This window comes from Syzygium oleosum, unplaced genomic scaffold, assembly GCF_021117445.2.
Source record: "Syzygium oleosum isolate NSW1041296 unplaced genomic scaffold, Sole_v2.1 Sole_v2.05, whole genome shotgun sequence".
Classification (NCBI taxonomy): domain Eukaryota; kingdom Viridiplantae; phylum Streptophyta; class Magnoliopsida; order Myrtales; family Myrtaceae; genus Syzygium; species Syzygium oleosum.
Window position 1 is genome coordinate 8,215,152 of NW_026607489.1, and position 23,558 is coordinate 8,238,709.

A 23,558-nucleotide genomic window follows, 5' to 3' on the forward strand; every position below is an offset into this window, starting at 1 on the left:
ATTCAGCAAGAAATAGACCAACTCAAGAAGAACGTAGACTGCTTCGGACATTCTTATTTCTCATTTTCTCAGTCATACAATGTGCTCCCGGGCAAGCGTTCGCTTATGGCTACCATTACCCAGTGAGTTTGTCATTCTAGCATATTGGTATTGCATTGACGATCGGGTCATAACAATAAAGTCGAATCCCCCGTGCCACTTCTTTCCTTGGCTATTATGGCTCTGTGCCAAATTGCCAAGTGAAGCAACAAATACATCTACAGTGGCTCGACAAGAACTGGATACTTGTTCTTGGGCATCCTTACCAGAGTAGGCTGGACTGAGTCATCTCTCTCCAGAGGAGTCCACCTGTCAAGAAGATTAAGATTGTCAGAACAAGTTCTACACTCACAATAAACGCTTGAGAAATTAATCAAGCATAGTCTCTGACACGAACATATCAACCATATCGTTTCTTTTTCTTTTTCTTCTTCTTCTTCTTTATTGCTTCATTCTTCTAAAAAAACTATAGCTTAAAAAAGGTTGTCCCCTAGGCTGGTTGACATGCTAGATGGCAATCAAAATGTTCTAGCAGGAAGATGAGACTTCGTTTATCAAAATGAGCATTTTATGTTCTTACTTCTATCTGCACTCTAAGTGATGACTGAAAATAGAGATCTCCAGCTTCGCCAGATTGATCCCCGGGCACATACGTGGTCCACTACCGAATCCAATGAAGCTGAAAGGCTTCAAAGGTTCCTGAGATCAATAGAAAAATTTCAGCTGGAAATAAGAAATAAAACGTGGGCTATATACTATACGACGGCTGACGTGAAAGATGGTTACATCAAATCTGGAAGGGTCAAAAACTTCGGGCTGAGGGAAAACTTCCGGGTCATGGTGAATAGAAACAACATCCAGGTTCACCAACCAACCTTTCTTGATCTTATATCCTGTAAAAGACCAGGAGTAAGTGTAACAGCCTGAATTTCGACGTAATTCCGGGATCAATAAAACTGACAATATTTCGTATTTCATTTTAGTAAGTCTCACTCAGAGCTGATCACTCTAGGGATACTAACCAAAAGGGGTATGGCTAACTAGGAGAATAGTACGTGGACCAGAGACCCGATCGCGAATCGGATATCGATCTTGAGAAACGATGAGGGAATATTTTGGGCCAACGTGGGCCGATCTTAGGAAAAGTGACGGATTTGGTTTGGCCAAGGCCAACGATGTACAATCGAATCGCGGGTGACTCCGCAAGTCCGAGAGTGCACGTGGCCAACCAGTCCCGAACTTGAACCGAACGATCGTGACCTCTGGAACTAGTGATAATTTCTCATTCTCTCAATGATCGAGACCATTACGATACGGATAGCCCTAGGTCGATACGCGTAACCTCTAAACTGCCGCCCGTTAGTGAGAGACCCTGAAATTGAAAGTTTAGCAAGTTTTGTTCATGAAATTGGGTCTGGATTTCGATGTCAATTTTCGAAGGCTTAAAAGATTATTTTCACGATTCTGACGTCATATTATGCTGGCCACACATGTTTGGGGTAAGTACGGTCGAAAAATGAAATTTCAACCCGGAACTCAGAAATGACGGTTTTGCCCCTGTGGGCACCAAGGCTGGATTCGGAGGCCGTTTGAGGTTATTTTTCACGGCCAAGGTCATTTTGGGGTGGCCACGCACATTTAGAGTGGTTTTGGCCAAAAATTGAAATTTCGACAAAAATTGGAAAATAATATTATTTTATTCCCGGAACTACGCAGTCGATTTTCGAGGGCTTAGAAAGTGAATTTCGCGATTCCGATGCCATGTTATGTTGGCCACGGACATATGGAACACGTATGTGCAAAAATTGGAATTTCGCCCCGGGACCGGAAAAATGACCATTTTGCCCCTGGGCTAATTTTTGGTCCGAATTTTTTGGGATATTGTTGGGATAATTACCAGAGGATTATCAGCACAATTATTGAGGGCCAAGGACCATTTTACCCTCCACTTTTTGGATAAGATTGAGTTAGAACCATTAGATTAGGGGCATTTTAGTCATTTTTGCGGATGGGCGACACTTGGCGCCCCTAGTCTACATTGTTTGACCAGAAATTAAACCCTCTCTCTCTCTCTCTCTCTCTCTCTCTCTCTCTCTCTCTCTCTCTCTCTCTCTCTCATCTCCCCCATTCGGCCAAGACCACCATAACAGTCCCCTCTCCCATTTTTCTCTCTTTTTCTCCATTTTCTCTATTGGTTTGGCTTCACCGGAGCACACCGCCGGCCACCGGAGCGCCGCCGCCGGCCATTGTGTCTCCCCGTCGACCACCACAGCCCCCAGCCTCAGTCTTGCCCCGCTCCGACCCCTTTCTCTTTCCCTTTCTCTCTCTTTCTCCTTCTTTTTCTCTCTTTCCGTCCGGCAAATAGAGCCGCCGGAGCTTCGCCGGAGCTCCGATCGCCGCACCCTCGCCACCCAGCCGTCCAGCTCATCGTACGACGCCGACCGTCACCGTCCGTACGGTGTCCGTACGATCGGTACTGTAGCGTCCGTACGCCCGCCATCCGTACGGCCGCGCGCCCCGTCGCCGCCGTCTCGCCGGCCATCGTTCCCCATGATCCGTCTGGTGTCCGTACTGCCGTGGAATCCGCGTGAATGGCGATGCACGTGGCGGGGAATTCATTTGCCGATTTCACTGTTCATCGTTGATCGGCCGCCGTTCTCGTCGTCGTGGTCCAGAAATTAGGTGAGTATATTTCCTAAACCCGGGTTAGGACTAATAGTGCATTTTTTTGGACTGGCTTAGGTATTATCAGTGTATGTTGGACTGGCTTAGGTAGTACCGGTGTATATTTTGGACTGGATTGAGGACCCATTTGGTGGAAATAAATCCAAGGAAATTAGTGGGTTTGTCAGAGATAATTATCGGGATAGTTCGGATTAGTTAATGATTACGTGACTGGATTGCCAGGTGTGCCCGGGCTGAATGACTGGTTGATTTCTGTGCCCAATTGTTGGGAAATTGTATAATGCCATGTCGTGTGACCGAGTGGCCGACCAATGCAGAGTGTGATTGGCCAATTGATGGCATGAATTTGACTGGGTGCCTAGACTGGTTGTTGCTCCTGGTGCATTATACTGCATTACATGGTCACGCATTGTGAATGCCGAGAGTGAGGCATGTGATAAATTGTGCGAGAATGCGTGCCTGCCATGAGCGTGTGATCACTTAATTAAATTATGCGCAAATGCATTACGAGGGGCTCAGATAAAATTGGCAGTGTGCCGTGTGATCACTTAAGGCCTTCGGGTCGTGGCCTTCGGGTCGTGCCGTCCTGAGGCGTTTACGCAGGACGATGCCGGTTCGTCCGGAAGACGACCAACCTGATGCGTTTTATGCGGGCTCTGGTTCGTGAGGAGATCGGTGTTGCGCCTAATGCGTTTTACGCGGGCTAGAGACACCGGGCCATGAGCGCTTTGGCGCAAGCCGTGAAGTGTTGTTGGCCTTCTGGTCGTGGCCTACGGGTCGATTGATAAGGTGTAAAAATGAGCATTGTGCCAGCAAGCATTGTGTGAGTTAAATCTGGAGCATGACAGTTGTGTGCCGGAGTATGTGGCTAATGTGCATACCGGTGATTGTGTATGAAGCAAACACTAATGAGCATGAGCATGCGTTTGGCGCACGTGTGATTGAGTATGACTGCGCCTATGCCGTGATTATTGTGGTGATATAAAATACCTAACCTGCAGGGTCAGTGTGATGAATGGTCTGGGCCCGAGGGCCTAGATCATTGATTGTGTATTGTATTGTTTATCGGTCAGGAGATTGCATGTTAGCCTAACCTAGGTTTAGGGGGTTATACTCGCTGAGATTTGTCTCACGGTTGTGTAAATCGAAACTTTTCAGACCACTAACCGTAGAATGCCGAGGGCACCTCCTCTTTTTGGGATACCGCATACTATTCAGCGGTCGTGGAGCGTGCACCCTGTGGAAATGGAGCAGCCTATGTGAGATATTATGCTGTTTTGTTTGTGAATGTGGGAAAGTCGCACTACCATACCCAAGAATATGTGGCTTGGTGCTATAGAGGAACCGACGGAGTAACTGGACCCCCGGTCAGAACCTTCGATGTCCCGGTGGATGTGAATGGCGTCATGATTCGGCGAGATGGTAAGCGGTGAGATCTCCGATCCTCCAACCTCACCGATTGGAGCAGCCGGGCGAGGCTGTGGATGGACACGCTTTGCCATGGTCGAAGAAGATGACGAGCCGGAACTATTGTATGCTGATCCGGAACCCTTGGACCATCACGAAAAGGAAGAGCTAGTAGCCATGGAGGTCGATCAGGAGCAGGACGGAGATGTTGCAGAGTTGAGATCCGATCAAGAGATAGGAGCAGAGGACATGGATTCTGAGGAGTCTGAATCTCAGGGTACTTCGTCAAGTGGATCATTTGAGTCCGATCCGGACTGGACTCCTGAGGTTGCCATTAGTCTTAGATAGAGCGGGTCCTACCTTTTTGACTGAAGCCCGCCTTGACCCTATCTAGTAAACCTTGCCACTGACTCCTTTTGACCGAGTAGTAGCTGCTAGTGTGGGTGCTTTCCACTATCTCTGTATAGACGAACATTGTAAAAAGTTTTCTTTGGCAATACCAGTATATATGTTTTCAAATGTATTTGTTTGATGATTGTACTACCTTGGTCTCATGTGTTTTATTGTACGGGTGTGTATATATATTTATATACGTGCTTCCGTATGTGTTTGATCTCTGAGTTGGGCGTTGGGTCGGCGACGCACCTGGGAGCGTCGCACCATAATCGACCATAGACGGGATGTTGTGTTCCGGTGGGGTACGGGGCGTGACATACCCTCTTCGAATTGGTATCAGAGCAAGGTTAGCTCGGTCCAATTAGGTCGAAGCTTGGAGTGATAAGGAGCGATGAGACCTGAGTAGCCAGTAGGGTGACCTCGTGTGCTACATGCATCTCCTGACCATTGTATATTGATTGTGTGTTTACTAGTGTGACCCTTGCAGTGCAGGTGCGGCAGGACCCGAGGTGAGTATGCGAATCCCTTGGGTGATGTGTTGGATAAATGTTAGGCCGCATGCTAATTGTTAATTGTTGTTTGATACCTGCCTAGGACTTAGACTGGGATAGATTGGTTTAATTCTCAAATCCCTTAGGGGGTTATAGCAGGTAGCTGTATAGTGAGGCATCAAGAATGGCAGTGTGATGAGTAAGGAAACTCGGTAGCAGTCGAGTGTTGTAGACCATGAGGCTGAGACCTAAGATTCGAGGTAGTGACTCAGATCCTATTAGAAAGGGGGAATGTATGGGCAGGCAAGCTCAGGAAGGGAGCGCCATTATTGCCTAGGCTGTTGAGGCTGCAGCGATTGCTGCTATAATTGGAAATAATGCCAGTAGGGTTAAGCTCACATAGTGGCCAATAGGCGAGTGCATCAACTGGTGGAATAATCTCTCGAGTGGAACTTTCTTAAGTTTAATAGTAAGGGTGACCCCAAGGTTGCACCGAGATTGATAGCGAAAGTTGAGAAAGCCTTTGAAACATTGGGGTGCACTGAGATGAAGAAAGTAAATTTGGCGGTGTATCCGTTACAGAATCATGCCAGCTGTAGATGGCCTTCCACCAGGGATAAGATATCCCCAATGAGTACAACTTAGATTTGGGCCATGATTGTTAAGAGTTCCTATGGAAAAATATTTCCCCAGAGAATGCCCAAAAAGGGAACTGACGGAGTTTATATGGCTTTGCCGAAGGCAGATGACTGTGGAACGATATGGAAAGGAGTCCGCTTGGCTGATTGAGAATCCACAGGACAAGGTTTGGAAATTCCAAGACGGACTGTGTCACGCCCCGAACCCCTCGAAGCGCGATCAACCCACGTACCGGTCGATTTTGATGCGACGTCCCAGGACGCGTCGCTGACCCAACTCCCAAAACAGAGCATAAGGCACATGCGGAAGCAATAATTACAGCACCCGTACAAAACAATACATGACCAAGGGTAGCAGGAACGACGAACAATTAAAAGCCTAATAATCAAGACTTGCATTGAACTTCAAAACATATACAATGTCCACGATACACCAATCCAAATCACCAAACAAAAGCGGGACAAAGGCCACTACTAATAAGATCCCTAAGTGGCCAAGGGGCAGTCCAAGGTAGGGCTACAATCAAAAGGTTACTAGCCCTACCTAAGAGAGGTTAAGGCTGTTCCTACTAAACTCCGTCACGATCAGATCCCGATGACTCAGAATCAACCTCGATTATCTCATCTTCGGAATCCATCAGCTCGACCTCGCCAACCTGTTCGGGATCCTATTCTATGGGCTCCGGATCCTTATATTGATCGGGTACACCAGGCATCCTCTAACAGGGGTCTGAAAAACGGGGTTTAAACAACTATGAGACGAATCTCAGTGAGTAGGCCTCCTAAACCGAAACTAGGCTAACATGCACCTCCCGACAAGCAAATCAACAACAACGAACCATAATGTCAATCAAATAACCTAGGCCCTTGAGCCCAGATCGCTTACCTTACTGACCCTGCAGGTTAGGCAATAACAACAGGATAATCACAACACATGCGTGTACACACTTGGCCACATGCATGCTCATGCTCAAAGTGTTCATCTCGCATGTCATTCACCGAGTCTTGCACACTCGCACACTGGCCCATGCATTTTTATGCATGAAAATGTCATCATCATGCCATGTTTCATTCTGGCTCACACTACACACTGGCTCATGCTCCATTATTATTATTCATTACGACTCGAGTCATCACAATTCCCGGCCCGGTGCATCTAGCCTGCTACAAAGTGCATGAGGCGCAACACCGATCTGGCCCAATGTCTCTAGCCTGCTACAAAGTGCATGAGGCGCAACACTGATCTCCCCACGAACCAGAGCCCGCGTAAAACGCATCAGGATGGTCGTCTTCCGGACGTACCGGGCATCATCCTGCTTCAAAGTGCATGAGGACGGCACACCCCGCGTAACATGCATCAGGGCGAAATGTGATCACACATACACACAGTCAGTTATTATCTGAACCCCGCGTAACACGCATCAGGGCAATTAGGTGATCACATGCTCATATCAGGCACGCATTCTCACACAATCTCATCTCATGCCCCATTCTCGGCATACACAATGCGCGGCCATGCAATGTCGTACAATGCAACATGAGCATTCAATTTCAGCACGGCATTTCAACAAACATGCCAAATCAACGTGCTCAAATAGCCAATCAATTGCCCATACTTATTCGCATAACATGCGCACTTGGCCAACTAGTACCATGTGGCCCAAAACATAATTCACGCACTTGGGCAATAACATTCACATCAATGATTGGCCAATCACACACCGCATTGCTTGAACACGCAGTCAGGCGGCATGGCATTAAAGAATTGAGCACGACAATCAATAAGCCAGTCAACCCGGGCATACCCGGCAATTCAACCGATAAATCTCCAATTTAATGACACCAATTCGAATATCCATTATTGGGGACAGCCACTATTCACCCTATTATCGACCTCCAATTCGCCACTAGATCGCGACAATAATCCATCAAATTAATCGCGATCTCACCTTAGCCTCGAACTATCAATATCAATTCTCCTCAAATCGTACTACTAATAAACTAAACCGGGTCCGTCTAAAAATGTACACTGTCCTAGACCGGGTTTATAAGGTTATACTCACATTGTCGATTTTAAATCCGGTCATGCCTCAATGTGGACAGCCACCAATCAGTCCGAGAGAGATAAAAACCGAGAGTGAACAAAATCGGGTCCAAACTGGGCAGTTACATAGTAGCCGAAATCCATTTGAAATAAATAGTAAATCAATTCCAAAAATTATGAAATTTGGATATGTTGTACAAAATATCTCAATGAACATTTTCCGTGAAGAACTCAAAATCCAGTTCTAACCGTAAACACCTCGTTTTGACACTCAAAGTCAGACGAAATCCGGTTCTCTCGGACAGCTCCTCAGGCCATCAAAATACAACTCATTCAGTACCCAAATCATTTTGGAAAACCTTGAAATTTTTATATGTTATAGACACAAATGTCCCCAATAATTTTTGTGAAGGAAGTATTTTGAAAATAGGCCTAAAAAAATTTATAAAAAATTCGAACAAACCAGAAGGTCGGATGAACAGTAAATCGGGCAGTTTTATTTCGGTCCAAAGATGGACTTCCGAATGGCATCAAATGATTTCCAAAAATTCCCAAATTAAAGTATCTTATACTTCAAGATGTTGGAAACAACTTTCATGAAGAACACTTCTTCAAATTCGGCCCACACAAGTCACACCAAAAATAACAAAATCAGACGACGCAACAGTAACCGTACCGGAAATCAACAATTATGCACCACCAAGCAAACCAAACACAACCAACCACTAATCCAATGATCCACAGCCTTTAAACCATTCCTAAATCATCACATTAGGTCCTTAAAATCACCATAACTTCAGCCCAAATCAGCCCACTCTAATCAACCCCTAAAATACCCTAATAATCCCTAAAACTTGTCCAAAGTGCACATAATCCTAATTAAGGGTTAGGATTTCCACTCACTAGGTTTGTGGCTTCAAAAGTGGGCTGAATAAGGAGAGAGAAGGGCTGAACAGCAGCTGGATCGACCCGGTTCAGCGGCGGCGCTCCGGCGTCCTCACGGCGGCGCAAACGACGGTGGCTTGCGGATGGCAGTCCACGGTGGAGGCTGCTCACGCGGCTGAGGAAAGGGAGAGAGAGAGAGAGAGAGAGTGGGACGACTGGATGGTGGTGCAAGGCAAGGTGGTGGTGGTGGCGGATCGGCTCCAGCGGCAGCGGTGGCGGTCCTCCGGTGAGGGCCTCTCACGGCCAAACAAAGATGAAAAAGAAAGAGAAGAAGAGGAGTGGCGTGGAAGGAGGGGGGTGCACGGCTGAAGGGGAGGAAAAAATGGGAGGAGAGAGAGAGGATTGGGCAATAATAACTTTGACCAACTTTTCCAAATTCCAAAATTGCCCTTTACACACTTGGTTCTCAATAATCCAACCCAAAATATCCAAGGGCGTTTTGGTCTTTCACCCCTTGAATTATTGGGCTGAAATATACATTAAAATATCCAAATTTAATCCCCAAAAATGGCCCAAAATTCGGAACCCTAAAAATGAGTCATAGGGGCAAAACGGTAATTTTCCGGTCCCGGGTCGAAATTCCATTTTTCGACCGTACCGACCCCAAATATGTGTGGCCACTCAAAAATGACGTCGGCCTCGCAAAATAGTCGCAAACACTCATAGAATTTTGACATCGAAGTTCGGGTCCAATTTGGCGATCAAAATTGCTCAATTCAGAATTTTAGAGCCTCTCACTGACGGGTGGCTGTTTAGGGGTTACGCGTATCGACCTAGGGTCACTCGAGTCGTGACGGTCTCGATTACTGGGATAGTGCAAGGAATTATTGGTTATTCCAGGGTCACGATCGTTCGGCTCAGGTTCGGGATTTATTTGCCACGCGCACTCTCGATCGAGCGGAATCACCCGCGATCCAATCGTACGTCATTGGCCAAACCAAATTCGTCGCCTCCCTAGAATTGGCCCACACTGGCCCAAAATACTTTCCCGCCATTTCCCGGAATCGGTGCCCGATTCGCGATTGGGTCCCCGGTCCACGTACCATTTTCCTAGTTAGCCTTTCCCATTGGTCAGTATCCCGCGAGGGGCCAGCTCCGGGCGAGACGTACTAAAATCAGATGAGAAATAATATCCACTTCGTCGGATCCCGGAAATAAGTCGAAATTCAGGATGTTACAGACTGAAGTCGGATCTCCGAAACCTAATGATTTCATTGAACATCAGGGATGAGGTGAAAATGCTTAAATGAGCTCAAGTGATAGAGCGAGATTAGTGAGAAGAGGCAACCACTTCTGGATCGTGGTATGCTCAGAATAAGGATAATCGTCGCTTCGGGAAGAAGTAAATGGCGGGGAAACAGGCTGTTCATCCCATCGGTTAGGGAGGATATCAGAAAGCCGAACCGTTAAATGAGCCGTCCTGAGGCTTGCATCGAAAGTGGGAGTCGGAACAATTAGTTAAACTGGACGGGATTGAGTCTGTTGTACTTGAGTCACGTTTGATGTGACGATTCCTTGAATGATAAAGTGATGGTGTCGTTGAGGTGTCCTAACTGTGAGACAGTAATTGATAGTAGAGAAAGGAGTGTTGACTTGGCAGTATTGGCCATGTACGATTTTGTCGTGAAAATTGATACGGAATGATTCATAAGACAGAAAGCCATAATGAATTATGACAATAGGGTAATCCAGTTTAATCCGAATGGATTTCCTAGGTTTGAATTTCAGGAAAGTTGAGGAGGAATCTCGATTCCTTGGATGCCCTTGCTTGAAGTAATTAGATGTCAGATGAAGGTTGTGAAGGGCGTTTAGTGGGCGTGGTTGACCCGATCGTGACAGAACTAAAGTTGGAAAAATTAACGAGGTGTGTAACCTTCCGAGGACTTTCCTTAGAAATTTCAGGGTTGCCACTAGAACGAGAAGTGGAATCGTGACAGATTTGGCCGGGAGTTGAATTGATTTCGAGGGCATTGTATTGAGTGTCCTTGCCGGAAATCAAAGGAATTGAAAGTTCAGATGTAAGAACTCGAGGACAAAAATTTTATTCGCCCTAGTGTATCTCTATGGGGAGTTCCTGTATTTGGTACGAGGAAAAAGGACATGACTTTGAGATGGTACGTAAATTATCGGCAACAGAACCAGGTAACAAAAAGGAATGAGTACCCATTACCGATGATCAATAGCCTGTTCGATCAATTGCAAGAAACTTTAGTGTCCTCTGAGATTGAATTATGGACGGATGTCACCGGCAAAGAATTCGGAACGAGAATGTTCCTAAGATCGTGTTACGGACTGGAAATTTTTCGTTAAGGATATGACAAGGGGATATAATTACGACTGCTTAACAGACGAGGTATGGGCACTACGTATTCATAGTAATGCCCATTGGTCTAAGGGATGCCTCGCTGCTTTTGTGGGCCTAATGAACCGAGTGTTCCAAGAATTATGGGAGTAGTTCGTAACGATTTTCGTTGACAATGTATTGGGAGACTCGAGGAGCCTGGGAACAAAAAGCAAGTCGGGCTGAGGTATTACGAACTTTGAGAGAACACGCACTCCACGCCAGGTATGACAAGTGCGAACTTTGGCTCGATGGAGTCGTATCCCCTGAACGTATAATCTCGGAAGATGGAACTTTCGTGGACCCAACTAAGGTCAAGGTAATAACTAAGTGGTCATGACTGATACCGATAACTGAGGTTTGAAGTGTCGTAGATTTGGCTGACAATTATCGACATTTTGTGGAAGATTCTCGTCAATAGCCGTGCTATGGGCACGACTGATTGAGAAGGAAATCCGTTTGAATGGAATGATCACTGTGAACGGAGTTCCCAAGAGTTGAAGTGTAGGCTGATGATTGCCCCGGTATTGAATATTCAACCCGGACCGGGAGGATTCGAGGTCTATAGTGACGCTTCACTAAGAAGATTTAGATGTGTGTTGAGGCAACACGGTAGAGTAACAAATTATGCGTCGTGCCAGTTGAGGCCGTACGAGATGATTTATCTGATGCACGACGGAGAATTGATTGCAATGACCGGTGTCGCCATGGAAGGGCTAAACGAGTAATAGATGAGTTAAGTCGTGAGTCGATTGAGGTGTATGGGGTGATCAAGGGATGAACCTTGTTAGGAAGGCTCAGGAACTCGGAAGTTAAATTTGAGGTAAGCCGAATGTTGAATCTGTTGGCCGCTTTGAGGATTAGTTTGGAAATCTAGGCCCAGAACAAGGAATGGCATTATGTGGATCACGAGATACGAAGAGTCATAGAGGTGGATGCCGATAAGCGGAAGTCGAATTTCCATGTATTCGGGGATAGAAATTTTTGAGGTTCTAAGGATGATTGTGTGTACTTGATGAGGCAAAACTCGAGGAGGAAATCTTGAGTGGAAATTTCCACAGTAAGTATAGTGTCCACCCGAGTAGTACTAAGGTGTGTCAAAACTTGCAACAACATTACTAGTGGAATAGGATAAGAATAAATGTGGCCAAGCTCATGACCAAGTATTTGACATGCCTATGAGAAATGGCACAGCACTATAAGCCGGGAAGGCTAATGTGACTGTCGGAAATTTCCGATGTCGAAATGAGAACCTGCCCCAAAGGATGTTGTAGAGGAATTGCTGAGAAGTCAGAAAGGACATGATCCATTGGGACGATAGCTGATAGACCGATTAGGTCTGCGCACCTTTTGGCAGTGCGAAAGGGACTTTGAGTCGGACAGATAAGTAGAGTCGTCAGGAAAATTTACACGATCGGAGACGACGACTTTTAGAGTATCGAGATTGGAGACCAAATGTGAGTTAAAGTGTTCCCTATGAAAAGATTGCCCTAATATGGCAAGAAAGAAAGGTTGAGCCGAGGTATGTCGGATTGTTTGATATGCTGGAAAAGATTGGAAATCTGACCTATCGATTTACCTCGCCGCCTAATCTGTCCTAAGTATATGACGTATTCCACGAGTCGATGTGGAGAAATTATGAACCAAATATGACCCACGTTAAGAGAAGACAGACGTAGATGACGAAGCGTCGTACGTGGAGAGACTAGTGTAGCTTAAGGACAGAAAGGATCAGGGACAACATAATAAGACAGTCCTAGTGGCCAAATTGTTTGGGAACACCAATGGACAGAAGGTGCCGTTTGAGAAAAGTAAAGAGGTCATGCGACGTCAATACCCCCACTTGTTTGAGGAGTAAGAGTAGATTACAAATTTCGAGGACGAAATTTTTGTAAAGGGGGAAGAATTGTAACAGCCTGAATTTCGACGTAATTCCGGGATCAATAAAACTGACAATATTTCGTATTTCATTTTAGTAAGTCTCGCCCAGAGCTGATCACTCTGGGGATACTAACCAAAAGGGGTATGGCTAACTAGGAGAATAGTACGTGGACTAGGGAGCCGATCGCGAATCGGATATCGATCTTGAGAAACGATGAGGGAATATTTTGGGCCAACATGGGCCGATCTTAGGAAAAGTGACGGATTTGGTTTGGCCAAGGCCAACGATGTACAATCGAATCGCGGGTGACTCCGCAAGTTCGAGAGTGCACGTGGCCAACCAGTCTCGAACTTGAACCGAACGATCGTGACCTCTGGAACTAGTGATAATTTCTCATTCTCTCAATGATCGAGACCATCACGATACGGATAGCCCTAGGTCGATACGCGTAACCTCTAAACTGCCGCCCGTTAGTGAGAGACCCTGAAATTGAAAGTTTAGCAAGTTTTGTTCATGAAATTGGGCCCGGATTTCGATGTCAATTTTCGAAGGCTTAAAAGATTATTTTCACGATTCTGACGTCATATTATGCTGGCCACACATGTTTGGGGTAAGTACGGTCGAAAAATGTAATTTCGACCCGGAACTCAGAAATGACGGTTTTACCCCCGTGGGCACCGAGGCTGGATTCGGTGGCCGTTTGAGGTTATTTTTCGCGGCCAAGGTCATTTTGGGGTGGCCACGCATATATAGAGTGGTTTTGGCCAAAAATTGAAATTTCGACAAAAATTGAAAAATAATATTATTTTATTCCCGGAACTACGCAGTCGATTTTCGAGGGCTTAGAAAGTGAATTTCGCGATTCCGATGCCATATTATGTTGGCCACGCACATATGGAACACGTATGTGCAAAAATTGGAATTTCGCCCCGAGACCGAAAAAATGATCATTTTGCCCCTGGGCTAATTTTTGGTCCAAATTTTTTGGGATATTTTTGGGATAATTACCAGAGGATTATCAGCTCAATTATTGAGAGCCAAGGACCATTTTACCATCCACTTTTTGGATAAGATTGAGTTAGAACCATTAGATTAGGGGCATTTTAGTCATTTTTGCGGATGGGCGACACTTGGCGCCCCTAGTCTACATTGTTTGACCAGAAATTAAACCCTCTCTCTCTCTCTCTCTCTCTCTCTCTCTCTCTCTCTCTCTCTCTCTCTCATCTCCCCCATTCGGCCAAGACCACCAGAACAGTCCCCTCTCCCATTTTTCTCTCTTTTTCTCCATTTTCTCTCTTGGTTTGGCTTCACCGGAGCACACCGCCGGCCACCGGAGCGCCACCGCCAGCCACCGTGTCTCCCCGTCAACCACCACAGCCCCCAGCCTCAGTCTTGCCCCGGTCCGACCCCTTTCTCTTTCCCTTTCTCTCTCTTTCTTCCTCTTTTTCTCTCTTTCAGTTCGGCAAATAGAGCCGCCGGAGCTTCGCCGGAGCTCCGATCGCCGCACCGTCGCCACCCAGCCGTCCAGCCTCACCGTACGACGCCGACCGTCACCGTTCGTACGGTGTCCGTACGGCGTACTGTAGCGTCCGTACGCCCGCCGTCCGTACGGCCGCGCGCCTCGTCGCCGCCGTCTCGCCAGCCATCGTTCCCTTGCAGTCCGTACAGTGTTCGTACCGCCGTGAACAGTATGCCGTGAATAGTACCGCCGTGAACAGTACGTGCGCCGGGAATTCCGCCGCCGGTTTTACTGTTCATCAGTGATCGGCCGCCGTTCCCCGTCGCCGTGGTCCAGAAATTAAGTGAGTATATTTCCTAAACTCGGATTAGGACTAATAGTGCGTTTTTCTGGACTGGCTTAGGTATTATCAGTGTATGTTGGACTGGCTTAGGTAGTACCGGTGTATATTTTGGACTGGATTGAGGACCCATTTGGTGGAAATAAATCCAAGGAAATTAGTGGGTTTGTCAGAGATAATTATCGGGATAGTTCGGATTAGTTAATGATTACGTGACTGGATTGCCAGGTGTGCCCGGGCTGAATGACTGGTTGATTTCTGTGCCCAATTGTTGGGAAATTGTATAATGCCATATCGTGTGACCGAGTGGCCAACCAATGCGGAGTGTGATTGGCCAATTGATGGCATGAATTTGACTGGGTGCCTAGACTGGTTTTTGCTCATGGTGCATTATACTGCATTGCATGGTCACGCATTGTGAATGCCGAGAGTGAGGCATGTGATAAATTGTGCGAGAATGCATGCCTACCATGAGCGTGTGATCACTTAATTAAATTATGCGCAAATGCATTACGAGGGGCTCAGATAAAATTGGCAGTGTGCCGTGTGATCACTTAAGGCCTTCGGGTCGTGGCCTTCGGGTCGTGCCGTCCTGAGGCGTTTACACAGGACGATGCCCGGTTCGTCCGGAAGACGACCAACCTGATGCGTTTTACGCGGGCTCTGGTTCGTGAGGAGATCGGTGTTGCGCCTGATGCGTTTTACGCGGACTAGAGACACCGGGCCATGAGCGCTTTGGCGCAGGCCGTGAAGTGTTGTTGGCCTTCTGGTCGTGGCCTACGGGTCGATTGATAAGGTGTAAAAATGAGCATTGTGCCAGCAAGCATCGTGTGAGTTAAATCTGGAGCATGACAGTTGTGTGCCGGAGTATGTGGCTAATGTGCGTACCGGTGATTGTGTATGAGGCAAACACTAATGAGCATAAGCATGCGTTTGGCGCACGTGTGATTGAGTATGACTGCGCCTATGCCGTGATTATTGTGGTGATATAAAATGTCTAACCTGTAGGGTCAGTGTGATGAACGGTTTGGGCCCGAGGGCCTAGATCATTGATTGTGTATTGTATTGTTTATCGGTCAGGAGATTGCATGTTAGCCTAACCTAGGTTTAGGGGGTTATACTCGCTGAGATTTGTCTCACGGTTGTATAAACCGAAACTTTTCAGACCACTAACCGTAGAAAGCCGAGGGCACCTCCTCTTTTTGGGATACCGCATACTATTCAGCGGTCATGGAGCGTGCACCCCTGTGGAAATGGAGCAGCCTATGTGAGATGTTATGCTGTTTTGTTTGTGAATGTGGGAGAGTCGCACTACCATACCCAAGAATATATGGCTTGGTGCTATAGAGGAACCGATGGAGTAACTGGACCCCCGGTCAGAACCTTCGATGTCCCGGTGGATGTGAATGGCGTCATGATTCGGCAGATGGTAAGCGGTGAGATCTCCGATCCTCCAACCTCACCTGATTGGAGCAGCCAGGGCGAGACCGTGGATGGACCTGCTGCCATGGTCGAAGAGGATGACGAGCCGAAAGTATTGTATGCTGATCCGGAACCCTTGGACCATCACGAAGAGGAAGAGCTAGTAGCCATGGAGGTCGATCAGGAGCAGGACGAAGAGGTTGCAGAGTTGGGATCCGATCAAGAGATAGGAGCAGAGGACATGGATTCTGAGGAGTCTGAATCTCAGGGTACTTCGTCAAGTGGATCATCTGAGTTCGATCCGGACTGGACTCCTTAGGTTGCCATTAGTCTTAGATAGAGCGGGTCCTACCTTTTTGACTGAAGCCCGCCTTGACCCTGTCTAGTAAACCTTGCCACTGACTCCTTTTGACCGAGTAGTAGCTGCTAGTGTGGGTGCTTTCCACTATCTCTGTATAGACGAACATTGTAAAAAGTTTTCTTTGGCAATACCAGTATATATGTTTTCAAATGTATTTGTTTGATGATTGTACTACCTTGGTCTCATGTGTTTTATTGTACGGGTGTGTATATATATTTATATACGTGCTTCCGTATGTGTTTGATCTCTGAGTTGGGCGTTGGGTCGGCGACGCACCTGGGAGCGTCGCACCATAATCGACCATAGACGGGATGTTGCGTTCCGGTGGGGTACGGGGAGTGACAGTAAGTATCAGCAAGCAGCTTGAGATTGCATTTTTCTGATTAGCGTGTTTGGTCTTTTTATCGGGATGCATACCATCAATCTCAAAATCCTGGGCAGCTTTCCTCGAGAACCAAGGTAATATCGTGGCTCTCCTTAGAGTTTCACTTATTACCTGAAATACCAAAGTCAAAAAGAATTTCTACGTCTTCCCGTTTTCAGTAGGGTAATTAGGGTGATAGAGTCAATGTCTTTCTTACTTTAGCGGTATGAGGCACGTTATTAACTTCGCTCCAAGATAGATTCGCTCCACCCTTGCCACTCGCTTGAATTTCCATATTGTCTTCCTGCATACGAAGCACGCAACCCGTTCTTCAGTATTCTTAGGTGACGGTTTCAATTTAACAGAGCTCATCGACAAAATGGGAGTACCCTGAGCCGTTGCAGATCTCGAGGGTTCTATCCGAGGAATTTCATGAGCCAAGTCAGAGCAGCAGTGGTGGTGTCATGACCAGCAACTAGAAGAGTTAGTACATTGTCCTTCATTTGCTTGTCGGTTAGCTTCTCTTTGTCGGCTTCTCCGTCCGCCGCTTTGCTGTGCTTGATTATCAGGGACTCCAGGAAATCGTTTTGGAAGCCTTGTCCTTCTCTCCTCCTAGAAATAACGCTGTCCAACATGCTATATACATCCTATCCCGAGCCTGATTTCGCCGAAACGTTACATTAGGAAAGTAACTCGATGAAGTCTTCCGTTCCATCGCGAGTATATTCTTAGGATATGAAAAGAAAAATAGAATTACCTGAATTCCACGATGAAATGCGGTTCCTGGCAATTTAAATGGCAAGGAAGCGAATGCGGAGGAAATTATTTTGAAATCAAATCAGAATTTCTCCTGCTCTTCGCCTTTCGGTTCTAAGCTCCTGATCATCATGCGGCCAATTACCTTGAGAGTGAACTGCACAAAGAATGTGTCTTACCATTATGTTTACGTGCGGAACGATTACAGCAGAATTTCTGAAGATCTTTTTGTGTACCTAAACTGTAGAAGCCTCCTCAAGAACTAAAACTTTTCGTCCCTGCCCAATGAGCCCCAAACACAAATTCGGTTGACCTCAGCTAACGATTTCCTTCTTGGACTTGGCTTGCTCATGCCATTTAAGACCGATTATTTTATTGAAGTGATTATTATATTTATTAATTCATGAGGGGCATCAAGCTCGTCACCCACACTTTATTCAGGTTAGTGAGTTTTCTTGTACTTTTATAAATGATGCTATTTACATGTAAAACTCAAGCTAAGTTAATTTTTAATGAAATTTAGTATCCCCCTAATGTTTTAGTAATTATGTTTTTCGACTATTCGGTAACAACTTTTTTTTATAGGATTGTATCGTTTCATTTATTAAGAATATAACATAATTTAATTAAGAGTCTATAAATTTAAATTAAATGAGACTTGGTCGGCAAATAAACCTTGGTAAGCAAAGCTGTAGAACACTGAACGAATAAACGGCTTATTGTCGATAACGTACATTTTTTAACGTTGACGTGTGCTTTCTTTCTCGATAAATATTCATTATTAACTTTTCTCCCGTATAAAATTATCATCATACCGAAGATTATAACAAGTTTATTTTATCAATAGGATATGTTATTACTTGTCTAATTTTCAAAGATTCTTCTTGAACTGGCAATAAAATGAATTTATATTAGTTTACTTTCAATTGTCTTTTGCTCTTTCTATTTGTAAATTTAAACTTAAGAAAGAAATAATTTATCCAAATATTTTGGTTCTTGTCAATTTACAATTTAAATATAATGAGGAAATAATTTCACACTTCAAATTGCAACGTTATCTTCTTAACATTCAGATTTTAATTTAATTTGGTTGTAAATTAAGTGGGTTTATGTGACGTTACTTTATAAGCTATATATGTTTCTCCATAAGCTATATATGTTTTAAAATATTTCTATTATAAAATGCATGAGACAAAATTTATGGAGTAACAAATGAATAAAAAAACTTTGTTGTTGATTGCATCCAACTTATGCTTATATTTTAATTATTTATGATAGAGTAATTGTATAATAATAACAATTGTGCAAAATGTTAGACATTATTTCAATAATTCTAAGAGAGAATTAAAAGTGGCTAGTACGAAAAGGGTGACGGGGCAATTTTAAGAATATTGAGTCGTATGTTTTACTACATTTGCCGAATGACATATGCATTTGAAGTGAGTTGGGACTCGCAAATTGGATAGCACCAACCTTGCAAATCGAAATATCCGTAGATGGCCGATGGACTCCTGAAAAGGCAAAAGTAATATTTTTTTGCTTTTCCCGTTAATATTTAAAATATTATTTAAATTTCAAAAACTTTGGAGAAAATTGTACGCGAATCTATATATCAACGTAAGATCACTTTCGAAGGTTTCAAGTATTTTTTTTACATTAATAAAAGTGAATTCGGGTACGCCGCAAGATTTTAAAAAAAGCAAAAGGCAAACACTAAATAAACTCTGATTGTAATAAGTATTGGAGAAGGCTTTTTGTGGATTGCTTCGATAGTTACCCAAATTGTCGAACTATGGAAACCAAATAAACAGCTAATTAAGTTTGTGAAATTTCCATCGGAGAGCTTCTAAAAGGCTGACCCTCAATCCCATTAATCGAATAATTCTTTGCTTCTATCCAAAAAAATAGTGATTCTTTGCTTCTGGACACCATTGGTCACATTCCACGCAGTCCACAGACAAAAGCAGGAAGAAGAACGCGAGCATTGCCTCGTATTGAAGAAACATCGGTCACTGATATTCTTTGCCTTAGTTCATACTCCTCGGGGTGCTTCTAAATGAGTCTAGTCATGTTACCTTCCCTTTTCTCTTGGCTCCAACGATTGTGGATTTCTTTTCTGGACAGAAAGATTCTTTGCGGCTCGACCCGGACGAAGAAAGGAGAAGAATTATAGTTCCCTTTCTCTTCTCGAAGTAAAGGAAAGGTTCTGATATTCTTTCCTTCGTCTGCTAACCAGAACGATCGAGATAAATATAGCATAGCTTATCGAAAAGCACCCATCCGCCCGCTTTCCTACCATCTACATACTCCTATTTTTTCGATCTCTTATTCTTTCCTCTGGACGCATTATTTTCTAGTTCAATTCCATATAACCAGAGAGGACAAGTTACTGAGCAACGGGTGGCGTTTCGGGCAATACCTCTAATTTCCTGTATTGAGACCGGTTCCTCGTGTATGACAGTTTAGTGGGCCAGACGCAGAAGCTCTCTCTTGATTCACCCGCTGCGGAGAAACAAGTGAAACAAGAGGATATACTCTTCAAAGATCTGGTCGATCTTGCAAGAGCAAGGTCCTTTCATCGCCGGAGAAATCAAGCCCCTCATCTTGACTTGGAGGGATGGGTTCATCCGAGAGCTGCGGTGGTGAGGCATCTAATTTCTTTTTCATATAACTGGTTTTATTTTATAAATCGTGTCTTGGAAAACATGATAAGTTCGGACAGTTGCTGAGTCGTGGCTTTTGATGGCTCCATGATTTGTTATCAGCATAGACATTACCAAGTAATGCAGTCTACAGTCCCTAGAGGTTAGTGGTTAGTGTCATCTAAAGTAGAATCAGGCCCGACTCGTTTAATTTAAGTTGAAGTCGATAGACATGAACAGGGAATTAAATTTTGGGTTAAATTAAAACCCAAAAAAATGGTGAGATTTCAATTTTCTCTCTATAGTTTGAATTAAGACCAATATGATGATGACAATCAAAAACATGAAATGTTGACTCAAATATTATAAAACTTTGGTCATTAAGCTAACAAAAAATTAAAGAATAAGTGCACCAAAACTCTCTGTAAGCATCTTAATGGAGATAATCTAACATTTAAACTTTTGTTTGGATGCATCTATTATCAGGAGGCTTTGATACACTTTTCATTAGTTAAGTTCAAAAAGATGAAATTTTGACTCCAGATCTTAAGCTTTAAAAAAATTGAGCTAACACGAAACGAGAGAATAATATAGCGTATCAAAGTAGGCCTCTTTTTCCGGCCAAAAAATAAGTAGGCCTATTTTTTTTTTTTGGCCAAAGTATTTGAATGTATTCAGTAAAGTGTTGAAGATATAACAGCAACCTCAAAATCGCAGAGGTCGAGTTTTAAAATCGTACAAAAGCAAGTTAACTAAATGGAATGGGGGTGACACTACCCAATCACCAGGAAACTTTCCCTTATATCTTGCACCACAGGTTCACAATGCGATCTCATGAACTGGTTTGGCATCGTAATGGCTTTAAAGACAACTTCTGAATCGGTTCGAAGGATGATTTGCTCCCAATGCTTTCCTTCAACGCTAAACCTCTTATATCAGAAGCAGCAACTGGTTATCCAGTGCCACCCACTATAGCACCTGAATAATCTCGACCAAGAACTCCCACAGCCGCCTTATTATGTTTTACTAAAAACTACCAATATCATTAATTTTGATGACACCTTGTGGAGGTTTCTTCCAATCAAAATCTCTAGTATCTTCCTTCTCACTCTTCCTCTGATCAGGATTGTCCAACTGCATATGCTTCTTCAAGTGAACATACTCAATTAAAGCATGTTGCAATTGCTTAAGCACCTTAACAGGGTCTGGAATAGTATGCTTGTACACACTACTACATCTTCCCTTTCACAGATACCAACATACAAAAGCAATGATCCTGGAAATAGCTGCTTTGTCTCCACTCCTCTTCTCCACATCCTGACGTATTCTATCAAACCATAAATCAATGCTCGACACTTCCTCCTTCTAATTTTCAGATTCAACATAGCAAACCAGATACACTCAGATTTTCGACATAACAGAGTAATATGTTCAACGATTTCCTCTCCACAAAACACACAATTAGCATCATTTCTGATCCTCCTCTTGAAAAGGTCGCTATAGGGTGCTAAGGCACTAAGAGTGTAGTTTCCCTAAGTGCATTGTCATCTTTGAAGGACAATGTACATGCCAAATCCATTTCCACACACACACTGCTCTCTGCCACCTTTCAGATAGATGGACCTTCCTTCCTAAAAAATAACTCCTTTACAAAAACATACACAGATATCATTGTCAACCATCCTCTGTCAAAAGGCCACACATATTTTTCTTCACCGCTGATATCACTAAAGCTTTGATTTGTTGAATGGCATCACAATCTTCAGCTGCAACATAATCTTGCCTGGGCCTCACATCCCGGATTCTCAAATCATTATTAACCAAATTACTACCCACTATAAGCTTGATTTCCTCCTTTGTTATCCCCATCTATCCTTCCACACCTTAACTATCTCTAGAAGCTATTTGCCATACTGTCCCTTCATTCATAATCTTTCTTCCCTAAAAAATACTACTCCATCCTCAAGAGGCCTTAGCACCTTTCACAGCCTCAAGAAAGTCACAATATGTAAAATATAGACCTTTAAGAAGCTTAACCTGCACAGCATCCGGGTTATCAAAGAGCCTCCATACCAGCTTAGCAAGCCGAGCTAGATTAAAAGTTTGAAGATACTTAAAAACCCACAAAAAAATCTTTTATAGGAATCTCATTTGAGTCAATCTCACCATTTTCATTGTACAGCAAAATTAGATCCTATTTTTGTGTTTCTAAAATGATATTTCGAGTTATATCTTTCGCTAATTAAAGCCTTGGTCGATCTTAGTTTAGTCTTCAATAAATAATCGAGGAACTTAAATTTCTGCACATCTTAAATTATCCATACTTTATAAGGAACTAATCTGTCATTACGTTGCACATCTTTAAAACGTATGTCGATGGATATGAATTTCAAACCTATTTATCATGGCCAATGTAACCTTTAGTTAAGTTTAATATGCAAAGTCACTGTACATACAATTGATAAACTGCACTTGTTGTGCGAATTGAGAATTTATCTCCCACAATGAGTACATCAACCTAAAATTTGGGAAATTATTCAAAAAGTCCTAAACCTATTACACTTTTGCTAATTCGATCCTAAACTTTTTCACATTTTGCCAATTGAGTCCATCCGACCAATTGACACTTTTGCCAATTCAGTCATAAACTTCTTCATAAGCTATAAATATTTGAAAGTAGTTTTATTATAAAATCCATGAGACATTAAATTTATGGAGTGACAAATGAATAAAAGAAAACATAGTTGTTGATTGCATGCAACTTATGTTTAGATTTTAATTATTTATGATAGAGTAATTGTAAAATATTAAGGATTGTGCAAAATGTTAGACATTATTTCAATAATTATAAGAGAGAAGTAAAAGTGACTAGTATGAAAATGGTGACAAGGCAATTTTATTGAGTTATATATTTGATGTCTGCATAATGACATGTACATTTGAAGTGAGTTGTGACTTTCAAATTAGGTAGCACCCATCCTGCAAATGGAAATATCCGTAGATGGCCGGTGGATTTCTAAAAATGCATGAGCAATATTTTTTTTTGACTTAACCATTAATTTTTTTTAATTTCAAAAACTTTGGAGAAGATTATATGGGAATCTGTATATCGATGACTTTCAAAGGTTTTGAAGCATTTTACATTAATAAAAGTGAATTCGGGCACGCCGTAAGATTTTTAAGAAGCAAATAGTAAAAACTAAACAAACTCTAATTCTAGTTAGTATTAGAAAAAGCTTTTTGCGGATCACTTCGATAGTCACCCAAATTGTCGAATTATGAAAACTAAGTACACAGATGATTAAATTTTTGAAATTTCCATTGGAGAGCTTCTAAAAGGCTGACT

General features: G+C 43.6%; 2 pseudogenes; one reads left to right on the top strand and one right to left on the bottom strand.

Moving 5' to 3' along the window:
- Positions 1-23,558, top strand: part of LOC115666587 (disease resistance protein RPS5-like) — a 54,663-nt pseudogene that overhangs the window by 15,840 nt on the left and 15,265 nt on the right.
- LOC130138214 (abscisic acid 8'-hydroxylase 3-like) lies at positions 128-22,081 on the bottom strand (annotated as a pseudogene).